This window comes from Nicotiana tabacum, chromosome 11, assembly GCF_000715075.1.
Source record: "Nicotiana tabacum cultivar K326 chromosome 11, ASM71507v2, whole genome shotgun sequence".
Lineage (NCBI taxonomy): Eukaryota > Viridiplantae > Streptophyta > Magnoliopsida > Solanales > Solanaceae > Nicotiana > Nicotiana tabacum.
The window spans coordinates 23062856-23072079 of NC_134090.1; positions in this window are offsets into that span (position 1 = coordinate 23062856).

Consider the following 9224-nt stretch of genomic DNA (forward strand, 5'->3'; position numbering starts at 1 on the left):
CAGCTACCAAACTGGGGCAGAAAATTTTCTTTTGTTTTGTCTATTTTTGTTGAAATCAGATGCCTATCTGAAGAACAGGGAGAGCAACATGGATGTTAAAGATAAGAGCGTGACCAAGTATTAGCAATCAGGCGTCCACCTGGAGAACAAGGAACAACAATTGAAGTATCAACAATCAGGCGTCCACCTGGAGAACAAGGAAAAACAGTTGAAGATTCAATAATCAGGCGTCCACCTGGAGAACAAGGAACAACAATTCAAGTTTCAGCAATCAGGCGCCCACCTGGAGAGCAAGGGAATACAATTCAAGTTTCAGCAATCAGGCGCCCACCTGGAGAGCAAGGGAGTACAGTTCAGGTTTCAGCTTTCAAGTTCTTAGTAATATTTGGTAATATGATTCAGTTTAACACTCACATATGCGCCCAACTACCAAACTGGGGCAGAAAATTTTCTTTGTTTTATCTATTTTTGTTGAAATCAGAAGCCCACTTGGAGAACAAGGGAATACAATTCAAGTTTAGTAATTAGGCGCCCACTTGGAGAGCAAGGGAATACAATTCAAGTTTCAGCAATCAGGCGCCTACCTGGAGAGCAAGGGAGTACAGTTCAAGTTTCAGCTTTCAAGTTCTTATTGATATTTGGTAACATGATTCAGTTTACACTCACATATATGCCCAGCTACCATATATTTTGTTGATATTTGGTAACATGATTTTTGTCTATTTTGTTGAAATCAGGCGCCCACCTGAAGAGCAAGGGAATACAATTCCAGTTTTGCCAATCAGGCGCCCACCTGGAGAGCAAGGGAATACAATTCCAATTTTGGCAATCAGGCGCCCACATGGAGAGCAAGGGAATACAATTCAAGTTTTGGCAATCAGGCGCCCACCTGGAGAGCAAAGAAATACAATTCAAGTTTTAGCAATCAGGCGCCCAGCTGGAGAGTAAGGGAATACAGTTCAAGTATTGGTAATTAGGAGCCCACCTGAAGAACGAAGGGAAGCAGTTCAAGTTTCGAGAAAAGGCAGTGCAAGTATTGGCAATTAGGAGCCCACCTGGAGAACGAAGGGAAGAAGCAAGGTTCAAAGGAGTTCATCAATCAGGAACCCACCTGAAAAACGAAGGGAAACAGTTCAAGTTTCTAGGAAAAGCAGCGCAAGTGTTGGTAATCAGGAGCCCACCTGGAGAACGAAGGGAAGCAACAAGGTTTAAAGGAAGACAACAATCAGGAGCCCACTTGAAGAACAAAGGGAAAGCATCTCAGAATGCAATTCAAGTCAGCAACAAAGGAATCTCACTTAGAGAGTACAAGTCAGCAGGGAAGCAGAAACTGCAAGTTCAAGTTTGAAGATATAGATAAGATTCTTGTAATTCGTATATCATAGTTTAGTCTGGTTTCTTTTATTTTGTCACGGTGTAATAAGGAGTTCAGTAAGCAGAAATAGCAGCAAAATCACAACTCTTCGGTAGTACCAGCTACCAAAACTTCTTGAACTACACGCGACCTGATTCCCCTATAACCCGGGATATGTAGGCTGTCCAAAACAAAGACTCGGTTGCACCCTTTCTCTTTTCTTTTATCCTTATTTCTTCCCTTTTGAATAAAAATATGTTCAAACATTAGTCACATGGCTCACCTTATATTTGTTTGAAAACTTTTCATGTTTCCAAGCAAAGAGGGGCAGTTGTGAGCGCCTAATTTTTAACAATATTTAATTTTTTATCACTTCTTCTATGTAAATATTTTAGGGGTTTTAACCTACAATTTTTAGCTTTGTTATACTTTTTATTATAGGGTAAAAATACAAAATTTCAAAAGGTGAATTATTACTATTAATATTATTTTATTTTTATTTTTGTTTTAAAATAATAAAAAAAAACCAAAAAATATTATTTATTTTTTAATTTTTAGGAGTGATTTAAAAAATAAGAAAAAGGGAAGTATTGAATAAAAAAATAAAAGTAAAAGTAGGTGTAATTCTCTTTAAAAAAAAGTAAAAGAAAGTAGAAAATTAAAAAAATAAAAGTAAAGTTTTGTGGAAATTTTAAAAAAATAAAAATTAAAAGAAAGTTGGAATTAAAAAAAATATAAAGGTATCTGAAAATTTAAAAAATTTAAAGTAAAAGAAAGTAGCATTTTTAAAAGAAAAGCAAAAAAAATGGATTGTTTTTTTTTTTTTAAGAAAAGTTAAATAAGTGGAATTCTATTTTAAAAGGTAAAAAAAGTGAGATTTTTAAATAAGATAAAAGTAATAAGTTGGAATTTAAAAAATAAAAGTAAAGAAAGGTGGGATTTCTTTTTATAAAAAAATAATAAAAGCAATTTGTAAGTGGGATTTTTTTTAATTAAAAAATAATAAAATAATAAAATATTTTTTAAAATAAAAATCTGAATTTTTTTGAAAATTTTGCTATAAATAGAAGAGAAAATTTGAGGAAAAAAAAAGAAGAAGGGAGGGGGAGGAGAGAAATTTAGGTTGAAAATTTTCATTAAATTTTTCTTTCAACATTTCGGGCCTTGAATCTTGGGTTTGAAGAAGAGTTGATAGACGTTTTGTTGTTGCTGCTGTATTGACTCTACAACTTTCAAATTTTATTCATTTGAATTCACTCTCTTGTAGGTATGTAATTCAAGCTCTTGAATTAGAAAATGTCGGAGCATCTTTATTGAAGCAGAAGCAAATTGATTTGGTTCTTTTGATAAAATTTCTTTCGTATTAGATCTGTTCGCATGAATGATGTTTCTTTGATTGAGTGAATTGAGATTTGCAAATGTTAACGTTATTTTAGTATGTTCATGACTGTGTCTCGTTTTTTTTTCTTCTTGGCTCATGACTTGTAACCAGCAAGTATTGTTTTGTTTACATTTATATTTCAAGCCCATATAGCACCATGTTCATATTTTGAAATTTAAAGAAGTATGTGAAGTTGAACAATTTGTCAACATTAAGATGTAAAAAAAATAGATTGCGTTAGTGGAAGAATATTATTTTCAATTTATGTTATTGGCTGCATATTTTCTTAAATTAACCATGTGAAGATTCAACTTCCTCTGCTTCAAAATGGTACTGTAGAAGTTATAGTGATGATACTACAACTTTCTCTTTAGCATAGTGTTAAATAAATTAATTACTTTAAGTGTTCTTCGTTATAATCAAGTTTAAAATGCAGGTTTGCATGTCCATGTTCATTTTGTTCCTTCTGGTTCATCCGAATAGTTCTCAGCATGTTTTTTTTGTGCTCATATGGTCATTTAAGATTCATTATTTTGTTACAAAATTTTGTTAGTTTCTTTATAGAATTTGAAAACGAAAGTCGGTCTTTTGAAGATGATATGGAGATGAACCCAAAGCTGGCACCTGTCTTTTGTTATTTTTACATAAATGCCAACTCCACCTTTTTGAATTGTAGTATGCTATAACAAAAGGCTCCAATGATATACATGTAGCTAACCCATTTCTTTAGGCCTTTTGTACTTATCAATTTATACCATTCCATCCACAAAAACCTCAAAACTCATGACCCTCATTTAATTAATTTTAAATCCTTAGAATTCGAGGCATGCCATTTAGCGAATTTTCTATGGCCCTCGCAAAGTTCAAAAATGTGTTGTTGCTTTAGGCGCGTAATTTAAAATTACCTTCCTAAACTCGGGTGTGCATTTCATGTGACCCAAATCCAAATCCCAACAACGTTAAATAAAATATGTCATGGACCGCGGGTACATTTATGTGACGTGATTCAAGACATATTTTAAATGACGTTGCAATCTTCCTAAAAATGAATAAGAGCTGGTAATAAGTTAAAATTGAACCATAGGCTAAAACATGTATTAAATCAGATAATAGGCCAATTATAACAGTTGAGCGACCGTGCTAGAACCACGGAACCCAAAAATGCCTAACACCTTCTCCCGGATTAACAGAATTTCTTACCCGGATTTCTGTGTTCGCGGAATGTAAAATAGAGTCAATCTTTTCCTCGATTCGAGATTTGAACCGGTGACTTGGGACACCATAAATTATCCCCAGTGGCGACTCTGAATTTTTAATAATAAATGAATCCCGTTTCGATTGTCACTTTAAGTTGGAATAAACTCCCTTATACCTTTTCTAGAGGGTGTAGGTAAAAAGGAGATGTGCCAATCACCACACCAGACTGGATCGTACGTGCTATTATTTGTTATATTATTTATATGTACTTTAGATTTATTGTTTAATTCACTGCATATCTTACATTTTTCTTAGGACTGATTGTGGTGCATTCCTGATCAAATATGTGGAATTGTTGATGATTGGAAATGATGTGGAGAAATTCCAACCTGAAGACATTAAAAACTTTAGAAAAGAACTTGCCGTAAATCTTTGGGCACATGCTGAGTGGAAAAGAAATTCTGGTTATGATACACCACCAGAAAATGTTGGCGATGATTATGAGAGTGAAAATGAAACTTACTGTCCAAAGGAGTTGTAGTTTAGTTGTAAAGAAAGTTAGTTGTGGTTGATATTTTGTATAAAATTACTGTAAAGAATCCATATGAATTTTGCAAGTTCAGAAAACTTCTGAAATATTCTGTAAATTCCTCAAAAGGCACTTATATTTTGTTTACGTAGCATAATTTTTTGTCACAGCTATGCAAAATTACAATTTCAGAAGTAATATCAAGGCATCATGTTATTAATTTCTTTATTTCTCTCAAGTGTTGATTTGTCCATTGAGTTTGTTAGTATTAGTTCATGACTAAGTGTAATTGAACTTCAAATTCAAAGTTAAGGACCAAGTGTCCTTAACTTTTGAACCTTCATGTCAAACTTAAGGACTCCTGTCCTTAACTTTTGAACGTGTAATTAAAACTTAAGGACTGTCTGTCCATAACTTTTTAACCTGCAAGTTAAACTTAAGGACTCATGTCCTTAACTTTTGAACTTGAAACTCAAAGTTAAGAACAAACAGTCCTTAAGTTTTGAACTTTGAACTATAGTTAAGGACTGCTTGTCCTTAACTTTTAAACTTGAAATTTAAAGTCAAGGACAGACAGTCCTTAAGTTTTGAACTTTGAACTATAAGTTAAGGACTGCTTGTCCTTAACTTTTGAACTTTCAACACAAAGTTAAGGACGGCCTGTCCTGAACTTTTGAACGTGTAATTCAAACTTAAGGACTGTCTATCCTTAACTTTTGTAAAGTTAAAGATAGACAGTCCTTAACCTTTGAACTTTGAAGTCAAAGTTAAGGACTGCCTGTCCTTAACTTTTGAACGTGTAATTCAAACTTAAGGACTGTCTGTCCATAACTTTTTAACCTGCAAGTCAAACTTAAGGACTCATATCCTTAACTTTTGAACTTGAAACTCAAAGTTAAGGACTGCATGTCCTTAACTTTTGAACTTGAAACTCAAAGTTAAAGACAGACAGTCCTTAAGTTTTGAACTTTGAATTATAAGTTAAGGACTGTCTTTCCTTAACTTTTGAACACGTAACTCAAACTTAAGGACTCTTGTCCTTAACTTTTCATCTTTGAACTCAAAAGAAACAAAAAGAAGGTAAGCAGAAAGAAATTTTGAAAATTCAGACATCTGCTCAAATAAGAAAAATCTAAATGAATCTAATTTATAGCAAAAACTTAAAAGAGTCGATAAACAAAAGTGGATATATCTACTATTCTCTATGCCTTTTTGAAATAGATGGACTACAGGAGAATATATATAACCTGTTCTATTATGACCAATTCTTCTAAACGACCACATTTGAATGTTATTTTTGATGACTCGGTAGCTGGAATATGCCTTTTCTTCTACCTTCTACCTGGTGGAAATTTGAAATCTGGAGGTTTAACAATTTGTGACTTAACACTCTCTGGTACAATCCAAGAATCAGTATGTCCTACAGGATGTATTTGTCTTTCATATGTTTTCAACCAAGATTCCTTTAAGTACCAGTGCGAACAAAAGTTAAACTTCTTGATAATTCTCTTCTCGATAGTTGTAATTGCATGTATGCATGGTAATTCATCAAATTGAAAGTGAAAACAATCACATGTTCTTTTGTTTAAGCCCACCAAGAAAGTTATTCCTTCTTCTTCAACTCTAGAACGCCATGAATCAACAGGGAAGACCTTCATTGTTGAAAAATTATAAGTTAGTACATTATGTTAAATTATATTAAAATCATAATCTAAACATAGAACATAATACTTACATTCAAAGTAAATGCTAAATCTATTTTTTTTCTTCAATTCCTCCTCTATCCAACAAGAAACATCATAAAAAGTTCCTTGTGCTTCATTTCTTGTTTCATAAAACCAATGTTATAGCTTCACTTGGATGAAATCCATCATTCTTAATATAGGCAGCTCCCTTGCTTCTAATAGGACAAAATATTTTGACTCAACTATGTTTGTTGTGAGCATGTCATATCTTCGTCGTGGACTACAAGAACGTGCCCACCTTTCCGGTGGTTCTTCCATCAAGTAGTCATAAGTCTTCTTATCTACTTTTGCTATATCTGACATGAATAGGTTAAATTCTTTGCGCTTGTATACTCTTGCAGCACTTTAGAAAAGTTTTATGACCTCACTTTTCACCTTCCTTCGCTTTAGATTCTACTCCAAATAATAGATGCAAATCCCATAGTGGCTTTCAGGATATACCTTTGCAATGCCATATGCAATAGCTTGATGCCTGTCTGATAAGAAAATTAAATTCTCACGGCTCCCAATTGCATTGCGAAACTGAATAAAGTACCACTCATAGGAATTGTTATTTTCAGATTCTGCTATTCCAAAGACTAGTAGGAAAATTTGGTTATTTGCATCCTTTGAAACTGATATCATTAAAACACCACAAAATTTTGACTTCAAAAAAGTTGCATCAACAGCAATCACTGGTCTACAATGATTCTAACTAGATATTGATGATCCATATGCATAAAACATATAAAAAAAATATGAAAATACAATATAAAATAAGGTTAATAGAAGTTAAGGACAGGTAGTCCTGAACGTTAGATTATAAGGTTAAAAGTTAAGGACAGTCAGTCCTTAACTTAGAGTTTTTAGTTATAAAGTTAAGGACATGCAGTCCTTAACTTTGAGTTCAAAGTTCAAAACTTAAGGACATGCAGTCCTTAACTTTGAATTACAAGTTCAAAAGTTAAGGACAACCAGTCCTGAACTTCTGATTACAACTCAAAAGTTAACTGGTTAAAGACAACATATCCTAAATTTTATAAAATGTATTAATAAACTTTTTTTTGATTGTTTACCTATTGTTGTCGTCTATCTTTATGTTAATATAAGTTTCCAGGTTTTTACTTGTCATCATATACAATTGTAAAGACAATAATTCATAATTCTCTTCGGGAGTTCCTCTTATTAAAGTGGAAGCAAGTTGAATAGCATGCCACGCCTTGTGATATCCAATGTCTAGTCCATGTAATTTTTGCATCTCTGCCATGACAAAAGCTGGTGTAACTTCAAACCTTGGGTCTCGAAGATTGTAAATAATGTAACCACTAATCAACTTTGAAGTTGCATGCCTTTGATCATCTTTCATAGTGTTAACAGAGCAGTCATGCTATTTCTCAATCTTTACTATCTTGAATAGTGTTGAATCTTTAATTATGAAAGCACTCACACACCAACCACACCTATCATCATTGCATTTCAACGAATATTTTGTTAAGATTGATCTAACAATCTTTAATTCAAAATGTCCTTTAATTGCTATGTTCGAAAAACAGTTAATTATGCTCTTCTTTTTGTCAAATACTGATCCCACTTTTATTTCATCCAACGAAGCATTTTCTCTTAATATCGTAGTTGGGGATTCTTTTTGTTTCAAAATTGATCTTTGTCTAGTTAGTTGAGAAGAGGTTTTTTCAGCAACTTTTTCGATTATCGGTGCATTCTCTAAGACTTGAATACCCAAAGCTCTTTCGTTGTTAATCTCTATAATAATTTGTCCTTCTACTTGAATAGAATCAAATGTTTGAAGCACCTCTTTAGTTTTGGTTGAGCTTCAATCATATCTATTTCCATTATCTGTTGGCATTTGTTTTGATTGTCATGTTGAGTTTCTCTGTTGACATATGTTTGAAGCATCTCTTCAGTTATTGCTTGAGCTTCAACCATATCTATTTCCATTATTTGTTGGCATTTGTTTTGATTGTCATGTTGAGTTTCTGTGTTGATATGTTCGTTGCTTGTTGATCCAAAAACTCTTTCCGAAATATCAACAATGAAACGACAGCCCTTGAAGAGTGAATGAGTTTTTAGTAACTCTATACATGTGTGAAGATCTAAATCTTTGGATACAAGCATTCCCTTGCTTGTTCCAAGGTTGATATCAAACCATATCACTGCTCCAAACTTGTGGCTATAATTCAATAACTTCAAAGATCTGTTTAATGAAATCTTCAAACCGAATTGCCTCAGGTACTAGAACAAGCTTTGTTTGATGATCAAGATATTTATAGTCTTCAGTCCATCTACCATTAAAAGCAACTATAATGCATATTATTTCCATCCTGCAAGTCAAGAGAATGGGAAACTCAGGACATATTTTATAATGCAATCCTTGTATAATTAAGAGCAGGTATTGTAAGTTCAAGACCAAGTTAAGGACCAAGTATCCTTAACATTTGAACTTGGAATTCAAAGTTAAGGACTGTCTATCCTTAACTTTTGAACCTGGAATTCAAACTTAAGGACTGTCTGTCCTTAACTTTTGAACCTGCAAGTTAAACTTAAGGACTCTTGTCCTTAACTTTTGCACTTGAAACCCAAAGTTAAGGACTACCTGTCCTTAACTTTTTAACTTATAACTGTAACTTAAGGACCAACTCTCCTTAAATATTGAAAGTTCAGGACCAAGTGTCCTGAACTTTTCAACTTGAAACTCAAACTTCAGGGCCTAGTGTCCTTAATTTTTTCAAAATAATTTGCAAAACTATGACAATATGTCCTTAATATATAGAAGAACATCAACAAACATAAGGACATTATGTCCTTAAATTTTTCAATTCAATTTGCAAAATCAAGACACTATGTCCTTAATATTATGTGCTCAATTTTTATAGAATTATCACAGGATGCGATGTCCTTAACTTTATCAATCCATAAATTCAAAAAAAAAATCAAATTTCTACTTGCTGTATAAAAATCAATAGAAATCGAAAAAAGTATAACTATGTCGAAATAAAAATCAATAGAAACACACAAAAGTAT